This window comes from Canis aureus, chromosome 4, assembly GCF_053574225.1.
Source record: "Canis aureus isolate CA01 chromosome 4, VMU_Caureus_v.1.0, whole genome shotgun sequence".
Taxonomy (NCBI): domain Eukaryota; kingdom Metazoa; phylum Chordata; class Mammalia; order Carnivora; family Canidae; genus Canis; species Canis aureus.
The window spans coordinates 58,503,580-58,529,703 of NC_135614.1; the positions used below are offsets into that span (position 1 = coordinate 58,503,580).

Below are 26,124 nucleotides of genomic sequence, written 5' to 3' on the forward strand. Positions count from 1 at the left end.
TTTTTTTCAAGTGTGTTCTTATTTTTTTTTTTTTTTTTTATGATAGTTACAGAGAGAGAGAGAGGGAGGCAGAGACACAGGCAGAGGGAGAAGCAGGCTCCATGCACCGGGAGCCCGATGTGGGATTCGATCCCGGGTCTCCGGGATCACGCCCTGGGCCAAAGGCAGGCGCCAAACCGCTGCGCCACCCAGGGATCCCTCAAGTGTGTTCTTAATTACTTGGTAAGGCATTTTTATTTTATCATCAGGTACTAAGAAGTCCTGGTTTCCTACTTGGCCTTCAGGCCAAGTTTTACAACTCAGGATGGGCCTTTTATTTACAACTCAGGATGGGAACTTCTCATTACTGCTGGGCATTGCTGAGACTTCTGGTTCCCATTAGACCTCCATCCACCACAATCTCCCTAAGAGAAATAAGAATCCTCTTTACTGTTTCTCGGTGGCCTCACTGACTTCATGGTAGAGAAGTGGCCTTTTTACCATTAAGTAATATGGAAGTCCTGACTCTAGACTCCATAGAGGCCTCCTGTTATACCACCCACAGGGAGTGTGCCTCTTTACTGTTGTGTTGGGATGGTAGTACAGGCTCCCCATGTGATTTTGTCATGTCCCCATGTCTGATATGGTCAGACAGTGGGAGCTTGTTACTGCCCAGAATATTTTATAGCTCCATATCTGCATTGGGCCTTCTTGGACACCACCCTGACAGGGTTGCATAAGGCTGGGCTCCTTATTAAAGCCTGGTAAAGGTGTAAGTGTAGGCTCCTCACTTAGTCTTTGCTGGTCTGAGTAAGGGTGAAGCTGTAGTTTTTTCCTAGCTGCAATAGAACAATTGTTGGCTAAAAGTTTTCTGTTGTTTCAGACTCCCCCTTTTCTTTTAACAGACTTTTGTTGTGTCTTTGTTATTGTTATGGCTACTGGCATTTCCCAGTTACTGGCATCTCAAGATACATAAGGCAACAAGAAACCAGGAAGACTCATTGTTCAGGGCACAGTTTCCTACTGGTCTGCCATTTTCTCCTTACCCTTCAGAGTTGCCTTATGTTTGTTTTACACATAATGTCCAGGGTTTTTATTTGCACTTAGCAGGAGAAATGGGGGAAAGTATATATATTCTGTACTCCTAAAAGAAGTCTACTGTCCTACTTTTAATGATAGATGTGTGCTTAGAAGCATACCTGATGCAAAATGGTTTATACAGACATTTTTAAAATATGTATAGAAAACTTGAGGATTCAGAGAAATGAATGAAAGACCAGAGAAGAAAAAGATAATTCAGTTTTCAGCAACTGGCAGGTTATCTGATGTAGCTGTGATATAATGTGTGTGTAGTAAAGACTAAGGAGAAGCAGCTGGAGATAAGGATCTTGAGCCACTGGGGAGCCATTAAAGCCCATTGCTCAGATCAGAACACAGCTCAATGGCACTTTCAGGGTAGCACTCCCTAACATCCTCACCTGAGCTGGAAACAGAGATTTCCTAGAGGGGTGAAAAGGGGCAGAAATAGCACAGTTAATGGATTACATGGGCCATTGAAACACTTAACAACTGGAATGTGGTTGTACATGATCAAAATGGAGTTTATCTGGGACTGGTTTGTGTGCTGAACAAAAAATGCCCACAGTGATTTACACAAAAGCTGACAAAACCCTCCTACTGATTACCATGTATACCTGTGATCTCTACAGTATATTTCATAATGATAAATTATGCAATTAGACTTCCATCACTATAAACACTGAAGAAAAACTGATTGTGGTTTTGTATTCTCTTGGTGCATTTGCAAAATCAATTATGCCATATTTTCAATATGACAAACTACTGGAGAGATTGTGCATGATTTTTCTCTTCATTTTTCTATTGTAATTCGACAAGTAATTATCACTCCAGACAAGACATACTGTTCCTGAGAAGAACCATTTGGGGAAAGTGGAGACCAGAGTGAGAAGTCCCTTTTCAGGTTCTCCTTTATTCTGCTGTCCTTTAAACTATGTCCCAGTCATTTCTTGCTAGATTTGAGCAAAGTGTGGATTATTTTGTTGTGGGGACTAAACTGTGAGTGGAGTCAAAGAACTTAGAACTGAAGTTTTCTTAAATTTTTTTTATAACTTATCTTTGCATTGAACCTCAGTGCAGAAGATAGGCAAGTAAGTGCTCTGCCTGAAGTAGGAGACATGTGCCTGGATGTCTGCCTGCCTCTGATACCCCCTTCTTCTATTAAGGGAACCCTAGAGATAGTTCTTTATAAATTGAGGTCTGGTTGGAAACCTCAGAGTTCTATGTGACTCGGTTCCATTCTTTGATTTTATAGATGGAAAGGTCCATTTATTCATTTGTTCCACAAATATTTATTGAGTACCCACACTGTCAATCGCCATGCCAAGAACTGAGAATAACAAAATATAAGGTAAGAGAGTCACAGGACTATTGATCCTTAGTCTGTAACCCTCTGTAGACCACCACACCTCCTTTAGTAGCCATACTAATTTGGTTTCTTTGCTCAATGTTTGCCCTTCCCTCCCCCACTGAGATAGGTGATGACCTCCTTTTCTCTGCTTTACCAATAAGTCCCCAAAATAAAATATATGCTCCATATTCCTTCTAAGCAAACTTAGTTGTGTCATAATAGTACTGAAAGGAAGAAGGGCTTCCAGGAAAGCATGAGTGGAGTCCAGTTTATAAAACCATGACTGTCCTTCACACAGTTGCACTGGTGTGTCTTTACTTTCTGGGGCAACAGTTGATAAGGAGTTTCTTCTACCTCCAGCCCTCTCTTATTCTAGATGTTTTTTTCCTTTGAAGACAAACAAACTTCTTTAATCCACAAACTATATTTTTTGTATCATATGTCTAGTTTGGGAAAGAATAGAACTAAGGTTGTCAGATTTAGCAAAAAATCCAGGATACCCAGTTCCTTTTTTTTTTTGTTTTTTTTTAAGATTGTGGTATAAATGATGTCTCACATTACATTACTTTCAGGTGTGTAACATAATGATTCAGTATCTGTTTACATTGCAAAATGAGTTCCACAATAAATCTAAGTAACATCTGTTACCATATATAGTTAATTTTTTTCTTGTGATGAGAACTCTTAAGATCTACTCACTTAGCAAGGTTCAAATATGCAACACAGTATTATTCATTTTATGACTGGTTAAAATTTAAATTTGAATTATAGATAAACAACAAATACTCTTTAGGCATATCCCAAACACTATATGGCACATACTAAAAACTTTTTAAAATATTTTATTTATTTATTTGATAGAGCACAAGCATAGGGAGCAGCAGAAAGAGGGAAAAGGAGAAACAGGTCCCCCCAGTGAGCAGGGAGCCCAATGTAGGGATCAATCCCAGGACCCTGATATCATGACCCGAGCTGAAGGCAGATGCTTAACTGACTAAGCCACCCAGGTGCCCCTAAAAACTTATTTAAAATACTAACTTTAATATAAATATTATTGATGGGTATACTTAAACGAAAATGTAATTTGTTATCTGAAATTGAAAGTTGACTGTCATGTATCCTCTATCTGTATAGATATAGATATCTCTCTATCCATCTGTTATGTGTGTCTTCATGTGTGCTCTGCCCAAAGAATCATCCTGCTATTAGTAAAGTAAGGATAGGAAAAATTGATACATTGCTCACAGAATTTCAGGAGTGTTGAGGGGGAAAAACAGCTATGGAAATATAAGCTGTTATTATGCTGTTAGGTTTCCTGGCCCACTGGAAAAAAATACTGTGCTTAATTTAAGAGTTATTTGCATTGCTCATAGGACAGCACGGATATATTTTCAGCCTGTCAAGCTCTTTTTCAAATGCTCTGGGTTCTGCACAGCTTAAATGAATTTTGCCAGCCATGTCCCCATATTGAGAAACCCAAGACATATGTTTATGATTCATTTACACTGAACCAATCAAATTGTTTTTTTCTTTTCTTTTCTTTTTTTTTCTAAGCTCATAGATGTTTGCAAGGTTTGAGGAACTATTTTATTTTGATGCTCTAAAGTTACTTGTTGTTAACTGAGATATTGGTGATAATTCCTCCACCTCCTTCTTTTCTAAGTTTAATTACTGATCAAGCAGGAGGTAGAATTATAAAACAGCAGCCCTCTGAGCTGGATTAGTTCTGTCTGAAAAATTGAATGGATTTAACAGCATCAGTCTTTTGGAAAATCTAGATTTCAAAGAGCGCTAGTAATCAAGTTCATATATGAAATTATTCTGAATAAGGTATCCACAAGTTCAGCCCCTTAATAACTAACACTGATTTATAGCAAAGATAGCTGAAGCTTTTAGTATTTAGTTTGATGCCTACACAGAGATCCAATTTATTCTAGGTATCAAAGTGCTAAGGAGCACTCCATCTGTCCCTTTGCTTGATTGTGGATTTTAAATAACCACAAACAACAGAAAGAAATAGAATTCCATTTGTACCATTTTGGTGGATTCAAACCTCGGTGTGAAAGTTCCAGGATAATGACTAATAAATGCTGTGAAAACACACTGTTACAGTTTGACAATGATCTGTGAGATGGGCATCAGTATTACTTTTTTTTTTTCAAAACTATAACAATAATTAAATAGAAAATTTTTCTGTAACTCACATGGATGAGTATTCACAGAATGTGAAATCCAACCTGAAAAAAAATCCAACCTGAGGGATAGACTGTCTCATTTACCTATTTAATCTCAATAGTTTTTTATACCTTATATATAACCTTTATTCACAAATGGCTATCAAAGAAAAGTATTTGTAGCTAAGTTTCAGGTTGCTGTCCATTCATGAGTAAATGATTGTTCTGTTATTGGATTTAGGGTCTCAAAGGACCCTCAGGGTTATAGAATTAATGCCACACTTAATTCTCTGGACTTAATTCTCTGGAATTAATTCTTAATTCTCTGTGTCTCTGGACACAGTGGTGGGAATTCGAGGGGAGATTAAAGCTAAAAGCAGGTGGGCTGTGGTTTTTAAATATCCAATCTTCCATTTTTTGAATTCCACAAAGGCTGTTATTTGTCATGTTCCTTAAGTTATTAATCTACATTGTACCTTAACTACTTATGGACATTTTTCTTTCTTATGGACATTTCTTATTTGTCTGCTAGGCTGTGAACTGACTCAGGACAAGGTCTCTCTACACTGTCTGATTCAGCTTTGTTTTCTTTTCGTCTTGTATACAGTGTTTTTACTATATTGAGCCCTCAGTAAATGTTATCCATGTTTAAGGATTGGGGAATCTTTCTATGGACATGGATGAAAAACAGGGTTGGCCGGCTTTGTCTAGTCAGTCTATAGGACTATCAGGCCCATCTGCAGCTAGAGTTTAAAAAAATCTATTTTAATATGAAAGACTCCAGTCTACAGAGGTAAGCAGAGGTAACCAAGCCAATCTTGATCTATCTTTATGTCATCCTATAGGAAGAGTACAGGGTTTGGAATTAGAAGACCTGAGTATTTGTCCCATCTGCACTAGGCACTCTTAGTAAGTACTATCTGTGAGGAATTAGGGAAATTGCTCAACTCCTGTAATTAACCTCCTTTGTAATAATAGCACTCACTCTGTTTCCTCCTAAGAGTTTTTGCAAAGATATAACTAAGAGCACCTTGTACCTCTCAAAATCTTTCCTATAGAAAAACTCTTGGGAATGTACAAAGATAGGTTGATAATGAAGTTGACTGCAACACTGTAGCAGCAAAATGTCAGAGGCACCCTAAATATTTCTCAGTTGAAGCATGGCTAAATAAATGCTACCTCATCCACAAAATGAAATACTTCATAACTGTTCATGATGCAGATCTATATATTGGTAAAAATTTCCATGATACATTTTTTAATGGAAAAAAAGAAAAATCTGAAAACTCTGGTATAGCTTGTAGTTCCAGTTTTAACTTAAAAAAAAATAGAGATGACAGTTTGTGAGTAGACTAACGATTAAATTGAGAGTTATAGGACACCCAATGGGTGGTATTGGTTTTGGAGAGGAGTAACAAAATGGATAATAAGAATATGTGATATTTATGGAGCTCTTACTAAGTGCAAAGCACTATTCTGAATTTTACATTCATAAACTAATCTCTATCACAATTCTTACAAAGGCACTACTATTATTTCTACTTTACAGACGAGAAAACTGAGGTACAGAGAAGTGAAATAACATGGCTAAGGTTGTAACAGAAAATCATACACGAGGTGGAAACAGGATCTGAATCCATGTAGTCTGACTATATAGAGTCTGCCCTTGGCTGCCACATCATATGGGAGTGAGCTGGGCATGTACTTCAAGGACATTTTCTTTCAATTGTATATGCTTCTGTGTGGCTTGTATATCTTCATCAGACATCTATTACTTTATAGCTCTAATACAATGCATTTCTAAAACTAGATTATAAACATCAAAGCATTTTGTTCTATAGCCTGCCACTTGCTACACTCATATAAATTCAAAATACTAAGAAATGCTCATTATATTAAAAAATATAAAATTGTTTCACACATCAACATCTCTACACAATCTTTGCTGGGGTAAGGGAAGTTGAAAATAAGACCGTCACATCTCCAGCTTTTACTTGTATTTTCTCCATAATGTGACTCGTGATTGCTTTGCAGATGTGGTCTGATTATCAAATTGTGCATCCTCCTAAACCCACTCATGTCAATTGCACATCAGACAATAACTAGCAAGTGGTGTCAGCACCCCATCGTCAGAGCTACTGTCGGCATTTGGCCAAGAATAAGAATGACAAGTATATACATTTCCAGCTTTGCAATCAACATGGAAATTAGTCAGCTTATAGATGCTGAGTGGTCTTATACAGAGGGCCCCAGCTGCAGACAAAATGCCAAACGGAGGATGATAAACAGAGCAGAGGCATTCAGCAGCTTTTCTTTTCAGCTGCTTGTTGCCTGAGAGCCTTGGCAGTAGGGCGGGGCTGGCAGGAATTACTGAATTATTTCAGAGCTGGAGGAGACCTTCAGTGCTTTTTTATTTTTTTTTCCCTTGTGAGGAATCTAGGGCTCAGGAATGGACTAATGGGAGCTACCCAGGAAGATGGGAGAGAAAGGGGGCATAGTGTCAGCCCTTGGTTTTTCCTAAATTATTGAATCATAAATGTATTCATTCATGCATGGATGGATGGATGTATTGGGACATTTATTTATTAAACAAAATTATCTATTGAATGGCAATAGTCCATTGTCTTCACTGCAGCCACAGTCATTTTTTAAAAATGGAAGCTAGATATATTTTTCTTCTTTTTTTAGAAATTTTATTTATTTATTCGTGAGAGAGAGGCAGAGACATAGGCAAAGGGGGAGGCAGGCTCCATGCAGGGAGCCTGATTTGGGACTTGATCCTGGGACTCCAGGATCATGCCCTGAGCCAAAGGCAGATGCTCAACATTAAGCCACCCAGGTGTCCCTATTCTTTTTTTTCTTCTTAAAACACTCCAATATCCTCATATTGCTCTTGGAATAAAATCTTATTGCTTTACCAAGACCTATGAGGCCAAACAGGATGGACTTTTGCTTGTCTCTATCAACTGTCTCCCCTCAGTCACCTCACCCAGCATCTCTATCACCACTGTGGAGGATGAAAGATCATTCCCTCTCTCCCCTTCTAAGTTCTTGGCTGAGACCTCTTATAATAAAAGATATACGAACCTAAGAAAAACAAATGAGTTGGGATCCTTGGAGTTTAATGCTGTGTCTACCTCCTACATACATGGGAGATACCTGAGAAAAAAAAAAAAAAACTGAAACTGAATAACTCCCTTAAGATGCCCTCAGCTAGCACCTTATATATACCATCTCCAGTTAAAGACCAAGTGTGGGAGGTAGGTGGCCAGTACTGGGAGGTGATTAGATGATTAGTGAAAAAAGGTAAGGTTTTATACAGTCTGCTCTCTCCATTGATAAGGTTCTAGAGTTTAATCATCCCCCTTTTCCTGGTTTATCAAAGGAGACATTCTTAGAAATGGAGATTTCCCTTATAAATGTGAATGTCTCTTACAAAAGCGTAACTTCTGCTTGGTTTTCAGGGCTTCTCCTATTCCTGCTCTCTCTTTAAAATAATCAGCTTAAAGTATTCCTTATGACAAAGAAGCATATTTGGGGGTGACAAATTTTGCTCTCCTTCCAACCTTCCAGCCACACATCATATACTGTGTCCTGAAATCAAACTAAACCCTAGCTTGCCTCAGGTCTTTGTATTTGCTATTCCCTCTACCTAGAATGCTCTTGCTGACTCTCACTGGCTTGCTGTTTCTGATGGTTCAGTCTTATTATAAAAGCTACCTTCTCAGAGAGGCCTGCATGCTGACTGTCTAAATTACCTCTTCAATAGATTATTCTTCTTACATTTGTATTTTCCTCCTGGCACTTTACTGCCTTCTGTGGGTATCTTTATCTGGTAGCTTGTTGGTCACTTGCCTCCTCTCTAGTCCTATTCCCTGTTGTGCCTGACCCAAATCAGCCCTCAGCAAATGGTAGAGTGAATGATCTCACTAAAGATGAGATGCTCTGCCCTAGGCATCAAGGCCACAGTGGTAAATATAACAGATCTCTGAGCTGTGGCATTGATAATCTAAAAAGACTGAGAAAAAAGTAAACAAATATCAAAATATTGCCATATATTTATTCATATTTGCATAGGAAAGTAAGAATATCAATTTATAGTTAATTGATATTATTTAGTAGCTGTATACAATTATACGAGAACAGACATCTACTTGTAATGATATGTGTTTGGATTTGAGCAAGACAGTATAGCAAGCTAGCAAGCAAGCTCAGTATAATCAACACTTTTCCTTATAGTTACTAGTTTTGAAATTGGAACTTACACACACATTAAGAATCATATGTCATATTAGCAAGCAAAACAATAAAAAAACAGCAATCCTGTTAATTGCATGGCTAACTGAAATTATGAACGATCCTGGGTAAAGTTCTGAATAAAACAAAATATAATTTTCCCTAGATTCATCATGTATTTATATTCTTAGGAAATTCAGTACAGGAAGTCATGCAAAAAAATTATTTCTTTCACATTGTAGGGGTAGAAAATTTTTCTTTCTACCCTTCTACTTTCTTGGTTGGTCTAATAATTGACATAAAACAGATAAACAAGAAAAAAATTTAATCTCATATGTAAGAGAGCCCTATAATATGAGACCCAGCAACAAGTCAAGCAGTTGAGGCCTTTGTGCCATCCTGAGCTAAGGAATAGGATAGGGGTCTGTAGCTTCAAAGGAGAGAGGGTAATCACAGGACATAAGAAAAGAGATGTTAGAAAAGAAAAGAAAAGTAGATGTTTGGTAAATACATGTTTGCCTGGCTATCAATAGGTCTTAAGATTATTTAGTAATAGCTTTTTTTCTGGGTCAGACTCCTTATCTAAATTCTTTTAGGTAGTTAAGAGAAAGATAAAAGTTTTTCTTGAATATGCTAGGTTTTGATTGCCTTTAGCTCAAAATAATCCACATGCCACAATGGTATTTTTTTTTTTTTTTTTTGGTGGACTATTCTATTCCCCTTCAATATGTACAGTGGAGTTAGGTTGTAGGCTCAAATGATTATAAACTGTTGTTGTACTTCCTAAGGATCTGACAAAATGTTCAAGAGTTTGAGGCTGGGAGGAAGGACAATTATTAATATGAATTTGATTCACTGCAGGATTTCTAACATTTCTGACCTCACCCAATAAGTACTAGTATCACCAATTAGCTGCTGTGACAAAAAGAAGTTGTCACAAGGGTAGCACAGCCTTGAGGGTGGTGCTACCCTTGTTAAGAATTACTAATTAAATTAGACATATATTTGATAGCCTGCGGGTTGCTAACCATGCTTTTAAAAAAAGTCATATTTTAGGAGGATGAGTTTATAATGTTGATAATAATACTAAAGCATTTGAGAAGTAGAGCCAAAATCACACTCAGGGCTTTAGACAGATTGTCGAATGAAGCTTGATGTCACCTGTGGACACCCTCTCTTCCTAATCTTGGTCTCTACCACTGTAACAGAGCCTATATGAACTATATATGACAGACAGAGCAGGCTCCTTATATTAGCATATTTGAAAAAATGTTTTCCTCTACTAGACAATCTTCTGAAAATCAAAATAAAATGTAGGGTACTTATTCATGTCATCCAAACATCATAAATACATCATGAGAGACTGAGAAATACAGATATAAGTTTATCTGAAAGTGAAGTATTTTTGTTAAACATTATAAAATACTACCCAAACTTGAATATACATGCAGGAAGGAACAAAAGAGGTTATAGAAAATTAAAATCCACAAAATCAGCCTAGAATTTGAATCTATTTCAATTGATGAAGAAATATTTCTTAAATACTATATATATATATATTTCTCTGTATTATTCATCATTATAGTTTTAACTTCTTTTTCTTTGTTAAACTCTTCTAGAGAGAAACCAAGTTTTCCCATTTTTTTTTTTTTTTACAGTTCCTCTTATGCATAGCACAATAGTTGACACAGAAAATAACCATATTATTTGTTTGGAGCAAGTACATCAAAGTCACCTGGAAGGCAGAGTTTCTGATTCAGTAGGTCTGGAGTGAGGTCTGAGAATTTATATTTCTAAAATGTTCCCAGGTGATGCTGCTACTGCTAATCCAAAAGCCACATTTTGAGAATTATTGGTTTAAAGCATAATATTGTGAAGACACCCAGGTTCTAGAACCAGGGGGGCATAGGTTGGAATCCTAGCTATACAGCCTATAAATTAATCTTCTTGGGCTGTTTCTCTGATTTTTCAGAGCCTCAGTATCTCTTCATTTAATGGAGATAATAATATCTATTTCATCACTTGCATGGCTAAGATTAGACAATGAATAGAAACAGTATAACTAGCATCCAGTATGTGCTCATCAGATATCAGCTATTTTAATGGAACTTTCACCAATAATAAAAAGCATGGGGTACTTGGAATCGATGTGGAATGTATATAATAGTATTATAATAAAGGAATTTTAGGAAACACTTCAACTTTGAGTTTAATGATCTTCATTTTAAACTACTTGAACTGATGAGGTCATTCAGAGGATTTTGATGTGAGGGGGGGAAAAAAACCAGTCTAGTACCATTGGAGTTGATAATTAAAATATTGCTGAAGCATTGGTTGTATTTATATGAAAATAGCCCAATTTGCCTACAGCAGAAAGTTGCTGTCTGGGAAGAAATGTAATGTTCAAACAGCTTGTAATCAAAACAACTACCTCACACCTGGGAAAAGCATCTCGGTAATTTTGTGAGTAGGACAAGGGTGGAAATTAACAAACACTTTTTGCAGTAGCAGTAATAATAGTAATTTTAAAAAGCTTTTCTCCAATGTGATGAATTCTTTGTTTTATTCTCATTGAGCACAGGAAATAGCAAGGTTTCAGAATGTAGCTTGTATCCTCATGAAGGTAAAGGAATTGCACCCTTCAGGGGATAGCCTGTACTGTTTGAGAATGACATGCTCAGTGAATTATCCAGGCAATCCTGGAATGAACAATCTGAATGATGGTCTTTTGTGACAATCCATTCTCCCAATGCCATCTTCTGATTTTGAATTCGTCCTAATGATTCCTTTCCAAGCTGCCAAGTATATTCTTCAACACCTATACCGATAGGGAGCTCATCTCCAAAGGAAGTGTTTTGACCTTGACCAGAATTTACAGTGAAAAGTTTCTTCTTTACATTGATCTGAAAGCTCAATCATCTTTCCATATACAAAATGCAGATACAGAGGCTCACCTAAATCTTCTATTCTCTTGGCAAGCATTTCTATGTCCAAGAGAGATAGAAGAAATAATTATTCTAAGAATTCAGATATAGGAAAACTTAAAGATTTGGTCCTGGAATAAATTACTCATCAGTTAAAAAAAAAAAAAGAAAAAAGAAAAAAAGAAAGAAATCCAAACAGAGAGACAGCAAAAGCCTAGCCATATGTCTCCCAAATGTGATAAATATTATCTCCTGCCTATTATTTCCATTTTCCCTCTGACCTTTTCATTAGGTTTCCACTGAGCTCTGGGATGTGGGCTGTGGCATTCTTAGTGACATCCACATTAAATAGAGGCATTCATTTATTTGTTTACCAAAGAAATAGTCATTTCTGAGCACAACCTGCATGCAGAAAATTGTGTTGGGGGCTCTGAGTCCATAAAGATTACAACAACATCCAGGGGACAATTAGGTTTTATTTGTATATTAACCTGACATCATTAGAAGTGTCTCTCTTGAGCTTCCTTTTTGTTCAGTGGGATTGAGGTGACTATTGATGTCTGCCATGGGTAAAGTAGTAGAAAAGGCCTCCATCCTAATTTTAGAGCTTGTGTTTGTGATTTCTATTCTAGGCCCACAAGGAGTACATGAATACATACCAAATGAGTTCTAGAGATAGGAAATGCTGCTAGAGGGGAGAAGAGGTCATAGTGGGCTGGGAATGCTTTATGAAAGAAATGTGTGTTGAATATGGATGGTCAGAAAGAAGGATGATAGGATGACATTCCAGGCAAGAAGAGGAGCAGAAACAAAAATACAGAGAAAGGAAGCAACATATTGTATTTGAGAATAAAGATGAAATCAGTAGACTCTTGTCCTGAAGAAATGGACAAGGAGAGATTGAATAATAATGAGCAATAGCAAAGTAAAGTGAGGAATTCAGAAAGACTTCTGTGTAGTTCTAGTAACCTGTGAGAACAAGCAACAAGACACACAGGTCCTTGTCATTTGGCCAGTGAATTTAAGCAAGAGACACAAAGGCCAAATTTAAATCAGATCAATGATTTGGCTAAATAACAAGCCAATATATGCAAATTCACATTTTTAAGTAGAGAAAACAGTTCATTCTGCACAGAGAAAATGAATAGAATTTTATGGTTGTTTTTAGAGCATCAGTGTTAGAGCATCCTCTAAAGTAATTGTGCATATAAGTGAAAGCATGATGACACTTTTGAAAAAAAAAAGGGGGGGGGGTTGTATAAAGTTAAAGTTTAATTGCAAGACAGAAAGTTTTATTGTTGCTCAATAGGGGCAACATTGATACCAAGGGAGCAAATTATGATTCTTAGAGGGAGAAGCAAAAGATTTTACTCTTTAGGTACAAAGTACAAATATGCATACAGTATATATATATATATATATATATATATATATATATATATATATACATGCACACTATATATCTGTGATATTAAAATTTCTGTGGCCAGCAATTAGGAAAAAAATCTCTAAACGACTTCTAGGAGAATGATAATGAAGAAAAGACTGACAAACAGTGCTCTAAAGAGGGCCAGCCGGTCAACTAGAAGAGGATCTGGCCCTGCAAGTTCAGAAAACTTATTTTTTTGGTAAACAGTTTAGACCCAGCTTTCAGAAGTACAGCTTTTATTAAGATCATAGAAACTGATAGACTCCAGAATGCCTATGGTGTTTCTCACTGTAAATCTTTAAAATGTCATATGAACTAGATTATCAATGTTAGTTTCTCTAGGGATTGCCTTTTTCCTATAAAAAAAAAAGCTACATGGTAACCCAAAAATAATCAAAAGTTTTATTGGAAAGTATGAACCAGAGAAAGTATAAGTTATTTACTCGATTTCAAACATGAGATGGTGTAGATTAACAGAGCCTTGTAGAGCTGATCTCCATATTGGGAATAAACCTGCCATGGGCACTGGATACTTCCATGGATGAGCCAAAGAGCTAATTTCCCCAGAGGATTGCTGCTGCTCTTTGCCACTGGGGCATCATTTTTCTGTGCTTCTATGGCTGATCTCTTTTGGTTGATAATTACTCCTTTAGTTTTATTGATATTAGTGTCACATCTGGTTGTCAGTAAGGACTCTTTAAGATGACTTTCCATGCCTCTAATCCAACCTGGTTTTCATTGTTTAATTCTCAGCACAGTATTATTTATGTCTGGGTTGAAAGAGCTCTTCACAGAGTTCCTATATGACTCCTACTACAATAACAGACCTTCAGAACCTGCTTGGGTAACACAGCCAAAGGGCCTTTGTGTTCTCAAAGTGTGCTTTTTGCACTGCATACAGATTAGAGGACTCTGTCCTACCCACTGAATCAGAATTTCTGAAGTTAGGCTTGACAAATCTGCATTTTTCATAAGCACTCTGGATGATTCTGATGTCTGTTGAGGTTTGAGCCATTCTTTTAAAAGGAGTGCTCTGAGGCGTCCAGATCTTTCTATTACAGAAAGACTGATCAGACCTTCTTTCTTAGGTTATTGTCAAACCAGTGACCCTAGGATGTGCTGCCTTTCTGTATCTAATATAAGTACTTGATTATGTTAATTTCAACCCTTAAGAATCACTAGGACATACTTTTAGGACAAAAGGTTTGCAGTCACAAAATCTGTCATTTCATTTCAACCCCTAGATATATAAATGTCCCTAAGTGAATTTATTTTTTAGATAGTTGTTGCAGTCTTCTTTGAACTCCATGGTTTGTTAGGAAAATTATTTTGGAAATCTGGAAAGACTTCTGGGGTAGGGTCTGAAGTTTGGGGTTAAAACTCTGGTTCTGTAATTTGCATGTCTTCTGTCTGTAAGCAATTATCCTGGCATCTTTAGATCATAGTCACCTCATTAGTTAAAGCAAGATAAAAACTTTCCTAGTTATATGACAGGACATTTGGATAATCACAAGAGAGAATAGTTGTTAAGGCACCATGAGAAAATTAAAAATAATTCATAAGAATGTAAGATATTATTAAAAACTGATTCTCAATTGTAGCCATGCTTTGTGACAGGTAAAAATTTTTTCTGTGCTAGTCTAAGCTAATGGTGATGGGCTTGAGGAATTTTGAGTTGAAGACAATTTCAAGGCGGAGAGATTAGATGTTATAAATAATCACTGGAAGGGAATGTATGTGTCTGAATGTGAAATGACACCTCCGGAATTTCCCAGGAACCAAGAGTGACATTTAAGCAATTGAAAACATCAGCGGAACGAATCGACTCACAGAACGCAAATTTATGTCAAGCAGGAAATAGAAGTATGGTGCTACTTCTGAAAAAGAAAAGAGGTTTCACAAGAACGTTAATAACATGTCTATCACGTGGCCTTCTCTACCAAAGGGAGAAAATCGTTTCCCTATAAATTCACTCTGGATGCAATGTCCTGCTTACTCTTTCTAAAGTACATCTCTGCTTTAGATAATGACCACTAATCATAAGTGAGTACTTGTGAAAGGTCAGGTGCCTCTTTAAAGTCTTTGGTGTCTCCTGTGTCTCCTCTAAGTTCAGACCCTCTGGTGTAGGATTGAAGGCTTTCCAAAATCGAATCCTATCTCACATTTCCAAACTCATCCTCCCATGATATCTCTTCACTCATTCTAATTGCATCCACACAGTATGCTTTGTATCTCCCAGATAAATCTATACTTTTCCAATCTCTGGCCTCCACCAATGAGCACCAGCTTCTAATTCTTTCTCATGCATGCACAGGTTGAATATTTGCAACCCACCAAGGCCAAATTAAAGTATCTCTGCTCTGAGTTGCAAATCCACCTTAAAACAGGAGAACAGGAGAACATACATAGTATAGCGAATGCAAAGTCTCATCTCATTCACTTAAGAATTAAGTGCATTCACTTAAGATATAGCTGGATCTAGCTGCTCAAATTATGCCATCAGGAATCTGTATGGTTCCATCTCTTCACTCTGATTTCTTTTGTACTGAATAGATTTTTAATCAAGGTTTTCTTTTGAGGTAGCTATAATGGCATCCAATAGCTCCAAGAATGTGTTCTACTAACTTAACAACTCTACTAAAATGAGAAAATCTATTTACTAATACATATTTTTTTAAAAAGTCCTGGGTAGGGCTCTGAAGGCTACCACTGAATCATACACCCATCTCCGAGATAATTGACATAGCTAAGGAATGTGGTACTTTAATCAACTGGGCAAAGTTATATGCCGACCTTGTTTGGGGGACTGGAGTTAGTTCCGCATGTGCTGTAGGAATGGAGAGTGATATTGTTTGACTCCTGAAAGGAAAAGAGGGATTTCACTAACAGAAGAAAAGGGAATGGATGCTGGGATGCACAGATGTGAGATTCTATTTCAACCATTTCTTCTAGCTGAAAGTAATATCTTACCCTATTAAAATTACTATAGTACTCAACAGCTTTCTATCTTGCATTACAGGTATCTGTGCACACATCTCATTTCTCTACTAACTTTTAAGATCCTAAAGACTAAGTGGATATTCCTACTCATCATTCTATTTTCCACACTGCCTTGCCAGATGCTTTGTTTTGCTTTGTTTTACTTTCTACTCACTATGGAATTAAAAACAGAGCACTTAACCTCCTTGGACATATTTCTTGAAAAAAGCATTGTAATACATCATTTCTAAACTCCCTTATAGTGTCAAAATTATTTGATTGTCCTATATAATCAAATGGTTGAGTGAATGACTGAATATAACATAGAGCAAATACAAAAACTGTCATACCTTGGATTTGCTTGACTGACTGAATTACACACCCAAAACCAGTAACCCAGAATGTTCAATTTAAAGATGATCTGATTATTTTTTTTCTCACTTTGGTTTTCTATACATGTAATGCATAGTACTAGGAATTGTTTTCCAGTTTGCTACTTTCACAAAGGAGGAAGTGAAGGCTCAGTGTTCCATGGAAAGGGAGTGAATCAGAGCTTGTTTTGTTTGCCCATGTGGGATGAAGAGCCTTAACACACTTAGGTTATTAAACTCAGAGAACTTGAGTAAAACTGAAGATGAGAGAGGTAAATAACTGGAAATGAATAAATTATATGATAATGACCACTAACCTTAAGTGAGTACTTGTGAAATGTTAGGCATTATACTGAGTGATTATATGCTTTATCTTATTTAAATTTTACAGTGAATCCTATAATCTCCATCTGTTATTTTCATTTTACAAAAGGGAAAATAAAAATTAAGGCTCAGAAGTTAAATGACTTGCCAGAGGTGATTTAGCAACAAAGGAATAATCTTAATCCCAAGTGACTATGTTCTGAATTCAGGGCCCAACTATTCAAATCACCTTACTCTATTGTCTCTAGTGATACCCTGACCATTGTGCTTTAATTCTTTCCATAGGTTCTGAAACATAAGTGTTTCCCCCCCTTTTGTTCAGATCAGAAAAAACTCACCTTTTGCCACTTAAGTATTTTATTTACGAGGCGTCAGATGGATCCTAGTCATTTGTGTGACTTGTTGAGGGGTACAATATAATCAGAACAGCCAGTGAGCCTGTCTCCACATGATACTAGAGGATTATACAGAATCCCAGAATTTCATGGCTGCAAGAAATTTTATCCCATTTGGTACCACCACCTCCCCCCTTCTTTTAATGTGATGCTTTGTCTGCTCTCATTTTAACACAGAGATATGGAAGTTAAAGGCAGTATATAGTACAACCTGACCCTGGCACCCAAAAGCAAGGTGATTGTTTGCCCAGAGGCAATAGAGTAGGCTGTGCTTGGGTCTGTGGGAACAAGATCCAATTTGGAAAGCCAAGGTGTCAGGATTTGTGATGGCTCTTCCTCAGGATAGATATGGCAAAGACAGGGACCCATCATAGTACCTGGTACCATCCCTTTCTGTGTTCAGGTAATTACATTGATTCCTATAAAACCAAACCAGGGGACAAAGTACATATATGTGAGATTGTGTTTGTGTACATGTGTGTGTGAGATACACACTGAAAGAAGAGTATCGTCAATCAGGCCATAGTAGCCAAATCATGGGGGAAACTCAGATTGCATGTAGGAATGAAGGAATAGAAAAGATATTCAATACAAATTCTGCTAAACCATGAAGTAATTCCAATAGATCATTTTAAATGGTTTCTTCATGAATCTTGCTATGACTTCTTGATGCAAATCTCATTTTGTCTCTGATGACCGCAGATTGTATGAAATATGGCATGAATAGTTAGAGTCTAACCTGAAACCAGAGATCCCTCTCTTTCCTGTTATCATCTCTATCTCTTTGACCAGATTTCTTGAGCCTAACGTAGTTTCACAATATGTTCCACATCAGTTACTAAGTCTGTGCGAGATGAAGAGAATGTCCATTGATACCCACTGTTTCTTATAGCCCTGGTAGCGAGATGTGTAATCAAGCTGCCTCTGTACATTTTTAGACATCTCAGATATGTCTTACTTGATGCTTCAGTTTCCCAATCAGTTATTCCCTGTGGCCCCTGATTTCTCTGCTTCTTCAAATGTGAGAAAGCAGAAGGAAAGCCTCAATCTTTTTATATTTAGAATTCCAGAGCAATAGAAAAAAAAAGCATCATGGGACAAAGCATCTCTTCATGTAGATTCCCTTTATATTTGCTCCAAATTCATTGCTGCTGGTTCTTATTAAAAATGACAGAAAAATCTGCAGATCAGTTACTATTTGATGATGTCATCCTCAGCAGGCCTGGTTAAGTCAGCTGTCACTTCATTAGCCAGGAATTGGACAGTCTTTACAAAGTGGTTCTTAATTCATTAGTGCTAAGTGGCATGATTGATTTACAAGTATTAATGATTTGCCACTTTTATCAAAGGGTCACTGGAGAGGGGCATCATATTGAAGATATCTAAGTTCTACAGATCCTAGTGGCCAGTTTATTTAATGACTCTAGCTTGATTACTTTATCATCTTAATTTTAAGGAACCATTATTTTAATAACTGTTCAAAAAAAGGCCTATTTTGCTTGAAAGGGGAGTAATATATATGTATCACATATAATAATTATATGTAATTATGTGCAATAATTATATGCAATAATTATAAGACTTATCTATATTACCTATGTATTATATACCATATACAGTATAATGTTTATTATATAACTATATTACATATTTTATATATTATATATTCTTTTCCTAGATAATATATATTCTTAGTGAGAGATATATAGATAAGTGATAAGATACATTCTAATTTAAAGATTTATTTATTTAGAGAGAGAGAGAGAGTGTGTGCAAGGGGGGGAGGGACAGAGAGAATCTCCAGGCAGACTCCTCACTGAGCATACAACGTTCCATCCCAAGACCCATGAGATCATGACCTGAGCTGAAGCCAAGCATCAGATGCTCAACTGACTGAGCACCCAGATGCCCTAAGATACATCCTAGTTTAATTAAATGATACACTACATATCGGAAGCAGGTCTAGATCATTTATTTCCATACATATGGTACTTAGGTTTCTTTTCTTCTCACTAGGATGGAGTCAGTACATGGAGATACAGGAAGTTGCCCTCCAAAGATGCTTCTCAACTAATAGGAAATGATCTCTGAATATCCCAGATGCAGCCCAGGTGCCCTAGGTTTTACTTCCTCCTTTCATTGAGCTGTAGTGGTATCATGACTTTGATTGTAATGAAAAGAAATTATGTCCAAATAATGATGCCATACTTACTCTGAAAAACAAACGAGCTGTCCCAAGCAAGATTAATCTACATTTCTATAAAAGTAGCAAGCAGTGAGGTTTAATAACATGTCTCAAAAATAGCCAGGAAAGAAGATGTAAGGACCATGCAGTATGGACATACAGATATTTGTCAATTTGTTCATTCATTACCTTGACAAATACTAATAGGGCAGTATATTTTGTGCCATGCCCTGTGCTGAGCTCTTAAGATAGTAAACAAGAAAAAAAACCACCTTTTTTTTTTTTTTTTTTAAATGAGGAATATTTCTTTTTTTTTTTTTTTTTTAATTTATTTATGATAGTCACAGAGAGAGAGAGAGAGAGAGAGGCAGAGACACAGGCAGAGGGAGAAGCAGGCTCCATGCACTGGGAGCCCGATGTGGGATTCGATCCCGGGTCTCCAGGATCGCGCCCTAGGCCGAAGGCAGGCGCCAAACCGCTGCGCCACCTAGGGATCCCAAAAACCACCTTTTTATACCTTTACCAAGCTGACAGCTTAATAGGGGAGCCAATCAATAATGAATGTACAGCTAAGTCACTAATTACAAAATGTGATAAGTGCAAAGAGAGAAATAAACAGGAGTATAAGAAATACATTTAAGCTGGAACTAAAACCTTAGGGAGCCAGTCATGAATAGAGCTGGGGAAAACATTCTAGAAAAGGAGAAAAGGAGCGGGGTGGGGGGGGGGGGGGCGGAAACAGTCAGTTTAAAGACTCTAAACAAAAACTTAATAATAAGCAAATGTAGCCAGAGGGTAAAGCAGGATAGAGTTAGGAAAGGAACTTGGATAGGTAAGTAGGGTCAGGTCACACAAAGCCTTACAGACCATTCTATGATGTTTATATATTAATGTAAGTTCAAAAATCTCTTCCTATATAATTCCTGTGCCAATTATTTTTGTTTTGTTTTCTTTGGCTGAATGCTTCAGTAAAATGTTGATAAGTACCAAAAGAGGCCATGCTTGTCTTTTTGTTAACTTTCAGGGGATGTTTCTAAAATGTAGTCAATATATCTGCCCTAGTTTTCTCATAGATATCCTTTGTGGGGTTAAAAAATTATCATCTATATTTAAATGTTAATTTTCTTCATAAAAAGTGTTGGACTCTATTGAATGCTTATTCTGCATCTACTGAAATGATCATGTCTTTCTTTACCTACTAAAGTGGTATGTTTCACAGCAGACCTTATGATTTTAAACAATCTTTCTATTCCTGAGATAATCCCTTCTTATTCATTGTATATATGTACATTTTTAATATGCCACTAAATTTAATTTACTATTATTTCTTCAGCTTTTGTGATCTGGGTTCCTAGTAGATCTTGATCTGTAATTTTCTTTTCCTATACTGTTCTTGTTTAGAATCAAGATTTATATAAGCCACATGTAGTCATTTGGGCAGCTCACTTTTTTCTATTTTCTGAAATGTTAGTAAAAGTTGACAGAATAACTGTGCAGGTCTGAGATCTGCTGTAGAGCAACACTGCTATACATACTTAGTTTTTCAATTCTTGTTCATCTAGGTTTTGAGTATTCATAGTTTTCTAAAAAAACAATCTAGTTTTTCAATTTTTTAAATAACTTTTTTCAAAATTATTGACAAAGATATTCACTAATGATTTTTTAAAGATTCTGCTCTAGTTCATGGCGCTAGTAAACTATATCTCCAAAAATAATACCAGTTTATAGCATTTGTCAATTTTTAGTGTGAATACCATGATAGATTTCAAGCTATAGGTATGGCATCAATAAACAGAATTGGCACATAATTGGCCCTCTGCTGTGCACAGCTCCAACATACCTGCCAGTTAGATTTTTCCTTTCTGCTTGTATTTGTGCCTTTTTCTTTCTTTCTCTTTCTCATTTGTAAATCATTCCTGTTAAAGTTTTTTATATTTTATTAGACTACATTAAAAGAATGCATTTCTAGTTTTGTTGATCTTCTCTTTTGTTTCTTTGCTTTTTATCTCATCAATTTCAGCTATTAGCTCTTAAATATAACCTTTATTCTGTGTTCCTCAGTTTTTCTTTTAAGTTTCAACAGATAAAAAGCATTTATTTTCAGTCTTATATTAGTAACATTGAATTTCAAGGGATACATTTTTAAGTACTGTTTTAGCTTCATGATACATATTTTCATTTGATGTTCTTTCAATTATATGGATCTAGTAATTTGTACTATGTTTCACTTCAGGTGTCTAAAATGTGTTTTCTTTTTGAAAGATAGGGGCTTCCTTTGCATGAATGGCTCCTAACTAATTTACATGTAGGTCAAAGAAGATTACATGGTATTTGAAATCTGAAACCTATTCTTTGAGTTTGTGTTCAATGGCTCATGAATACCTGAATATATTCTTTAAAATCATTTCTACCTTATAAAATATTTAATTCCTGTCTTTATAATACAGAAATGTAATTACTATTTATTTTGATGGAAAGCATTTTATAACATCCCTGAGGTACTCCTCCCCCATAACAGCCATTTATGCACATCTCAATAAACATGATTCATTAAAGAGTTAAATGTAATTATCAAAAAGCTTTTGAGTAGCGTCTTCAAGTAAATTCCTTCATAATATGTTTTTCATAATCTGCCATTTAGTATTCTTTAAATTTTTAAATACTATTCACTTGGAACTTTGCTAGCAAGATAAACATATGTCATTCATTGTATAAAAGTACTTCAATGAAAAAAATATACTAAAGACAATGAAAACAATGCAAGCAATACACATTTGTGTTATCACTGCTACTAACTAATAATACAAATGCAAAGGTGATTGTATGGTAGTTCTCTTTTGATTTTGCTCAGAAGATATTCAGAATTCAGATTTATCTCAGTAAGATGAAATAGGTCATTAAATGGAAATTCTTTTACAAAATGAATTCTGGGGCATCTGGATGTCTCAGTGGTTGAGCATTTGCCTTTGGCTCAGGTCATGATCCCAGGGTCCTAGGATCAAGTGCCACATCAGGCTTCCCACAAGAAACCTGCTTTTCCCTCTTCTATGTTTCTGTGTCTCTCATGAATAGATATTTCTTAAAAAATAAAATAAAAAATTAATTTTTATAATCCTAACAGAATATCTCATACTATTATCTTTCAGATATAGAGATAGATATGTGGATTCATAGACATGTTAGATGTCTATTTCTTGTTTAATATTTTTATAGCCTTGGTAATTTTTTTCTGGTCCATTTCATCCATTGCTTTACCATAGAAATGTGAAGTCTCCCAACAGGATTGTAGATTTGGCAGTTTGTTTTTGTCCTTTTTAGTTTTTGCTGAAATACCTGGGATGGCATAAACATTAAAAAGTTCATGGGTTTATATCTTCTTGGTGTATTATTCTTTTCCAATGTAATGTTCCTTTATTCTTTTTGCCATGTAACCTATTTCCCTTTCTAATATTGCTTGTTGCTCTCCAGTTTCCCCATCACCATTTAATGAAGACACTGTCTTTTTCTCATTGTATATTATTTCCTGCTTTGTCAGAGATTAATTAACCATATAGTTGTGAGTTAATTTTTGGGTTTTCTCTTTTGTTCTATTGATCTATGTGTCATTTTTGTGCCAGTACTGTACTCTTTTGATCACCACAGTTTTCTAATATAACTTGAATTCCAGAATTGTGATACCCCCAGCTTTTCTTTTCTTTTCTTTTTCAGGGTTGCTTTGGCTATTTGAAACCATTAAAATCCTAGAGGAGAACATAGGCAGTATCCTCTTTGATATAGGCCATAGCAACTTCTTACTAGATAAGTCTCCTAAGGCAAGAGAAACAAAAGCAAAAATAAACTCTTGGGACTTCACAAAAATAAAAAGCTTCTGCACAGCAATGGAAACAATCAATGAAACTAAAAGGCAACCTATGGAATGGGAGAAGATATTTGCAAATGATTTATCTGATAAAGGGTTAGCATCCAATATATAAAGAGGTTTTATTTTTATTTTTTTTAAGATTTTATTTATTTATTCAAGAGAGACACACAGAGAGAAAGAGGCAGAGACACAGGCAGAGGGAGAAGCAGGCTCCATGTAGGAAGCCTGACGTGAGACTCGATCCCAGGTCTCCAGGATCACTCCCTGGGCTGAAGGTGGTGTTAAACTGCTGGGCCACTGAGGCTGCCGTCTACAAAGAGCTTTTAATACTCAAAAAACAAATAATATAATTAAAAGTGGGCAGAAGATATGAATAGATGTTTTTTCAAAAATGACATACAGATGGCCAACAGACACATGAAAAATATTCAACATCATTCATTATCAGGGAAATAAAAATCAAAAGTACAACAAAATATCACCTCACACCGTCAGAATGGCTAAAATCAACAGCACAAGAAATAGATCTTGGCAAGGATGTGGAGAAAAGGGAACCCTCTGGCACTGTTGGTAGAAATGCAAACTGATGCAGCCACTCTGAAAAACAGTATGGAGATTCCTCAAAAAGCTAATAATAGAATTACCCTGTGATCCTGCAATTGCACTACTATGTATTTACCCAAAGAAGACAAAAGTACTAATTCAAAGAATCCATGCACCCTGAAGTTTATAGCAACCTTATCTACAATAGCCAAACTATGGAAACAGCCCAGGTGTCCATTGATTGATGAATGGATAAGGAAGATGTGTATGTGTGTGTGTGTGTGGAATATTAATTAATGGAATATTATTCAACCATAAAAAGAATGAAATATTGCCATTTACAATGACATAGATGGAGCCAAACAGTATTATGGTAAGCAAAATAAGTCAGTCAGAGAAATACAGGGAATCTACATAAGCATGAGAGATTAAAAAAAAACAAACAAAAAAAACAGGTAAACTGAGATCTGTAAGTCATTCTGGACTAAGGAAAAGGGGTTAGAAGTCTGGTGCTTCAAAGGAAACAAAGGCAATTCACAAGAGGAATGGCAAGGATAAATAGAAAAACAGAAAGAGAAAGGAAGAAAGAAGAAAGAAGAAAAGAAAAAGAAAGAAAGAAAGAAAGAAAGAAAGAAAGAAAGAAAGAAAGAAAGAAGAAAGAGAGAGAGAAAGAAGAAGAAGAAAGAAAGAAAGAAGAAAGAAAGAAAGAAAGAAAGAAAGAAAGAAAGAAAGAAAGAAAGAAAGAAAGAAAGAAAGAAAGGAAAAGAAAATATTTGCTGTGCCATTCAGAAGCAATGGGGGTCTAAAAAGGACTTTGACCAAAGAGGCATTTCTAAGTTCTTCTCTATCTACCATCCTATTTCATATTATACTATTATTATCTATGATGATAGTTCCCTTCCTGGAGCAGGTCTTCTATCTAAATTAGACAGTTATATGGGAGACAAAGAAGAGAAACTTTTTGAGTATATTGTTTTTTAAAAATAATCAGCTGGGGCAGCTGGGTGGCTCAGTTGGTTGAGTGTGTGTCTCTTGTTTTCAGCTCAGTTTCAGCTCTGTTTTCAGCTCAGATCTCAAGGTTGTGAGATCAAGTCTTGTGCTCTATGTTCAGCACAGAGTCTGCTCGGGATTCGCCCTCTCCCTCTGCTCCTGCCCACCCCACCCCACCCCATCCATAAAGGAGATTTCTAAAAATATTTTTTAAAAATCAGTCTCAAATAATCCACATGCCAAAGAGACATACTTTGAGATGGCAAATTTTGCTTCTCTGCAATACCTACCTCTGCTTGTTTCATTTTTTTCACTATAGGGTTAATGATTTAATGTATTAATAAAAGTTATTTATATACATTTTTAGCATCATAAATATATACTGATATATATTTTAAAGTCTATTTCAGATCACTTCAAAAGATTATTTCATGCATCTCCTCTCACATGGGGACATTTTAGTCCTTGTTACTTTTACACAGGAGCTGAATTCCAGACACCACTGTCTATGGCAGGCCCAGAGCAGCCCATGATTCTCATTCTTCTCTTGATTTTTGTTTCTAATCCATTTCTGCTTATCTTGTTTTGGAGCCCTGCTATATCTTTGTTCATAAATATTTCATTATTCATAAGTATTCATTATGCATTATTGCCATATGCTTGGAGTAGAATGAACAAATTAAAACAACAACAACAAAAAAACAGTATTACCTAGGTCAGAAGTATCAGTCCAATATATTTTTATTATTCTAAGCAAATAATAGATTTAAAGAAGTTCCTCTTGCAATTTCTTTGATTTGCTTTTAGTCTTAATATTTATTTTTTAATTTAAAATAGCATTAAATATTTTTTCTATGTTTGACATATGGCCACATGGATTAAAATAAATTGTGATGTATTTTTCTCAACCTTGTTGTTCCTAGGTGCTCAGAGATCCATAAATACATAGTACAATGTGCATTTAGGAACAAAATGTTCCTAAATCTTATGAACAACACACACTAGCATATTCTGCTTTAGCTCAGGTAGGAGTGTTATGAAATGCTTTGTCTTCAGTGGAAAGTAGAGAAAATCTTTGGAGAGCTCTTGAAAACTGTTCCCATTACTCAAAGAGCTTTTTTGTGGATGGTAGCTGTGTATCTCACTCTCAAACATATTTGCTTCATTCCCTATCATTGCAGATGAAGTAAAAATGGTCCACTCTCTGCTCACCAGAGATTTTGTGTTTAAATTGTTCATTTCTTCTTGACATGAACTAAGCAACACAAGAAAACCATCAAAATTTATAAAGGCTCAAGTTATCTA

The 26,124-nt window shown here is 36.0% G+C and overlaps 1 long non-coding RNA gene across 6 annotated transcripts in view; it reads right to left on the minus strand.

Annotated features, from left to right (window-relative positions):
- LOC144312775 (uncharacterized) overlaps positions 1 to 26,124 on the minus strand; it is a 145,554-nt gene that overhangs the window by 22,255 nt on the left and 97,175 nt on the right. For 4 of the 6 annotated variants that reach the window (XR_013378354.1, XR_013378353.1, XR_013378356.1 and 1 more), the window contains one exon: positions 7,669 to 7,740. The exons of the other annotated variants lie outside the window; for them this stretch is intronic. This is a non-coding gene — a long non-coding RNA (uncharacterized LOC144312775). The remainder of the gene's footprint in view (positions 1 to 7,668; positions 7,741 to 26,124) is intronic. 6 annotated transcript variants of the gene reach the window in all.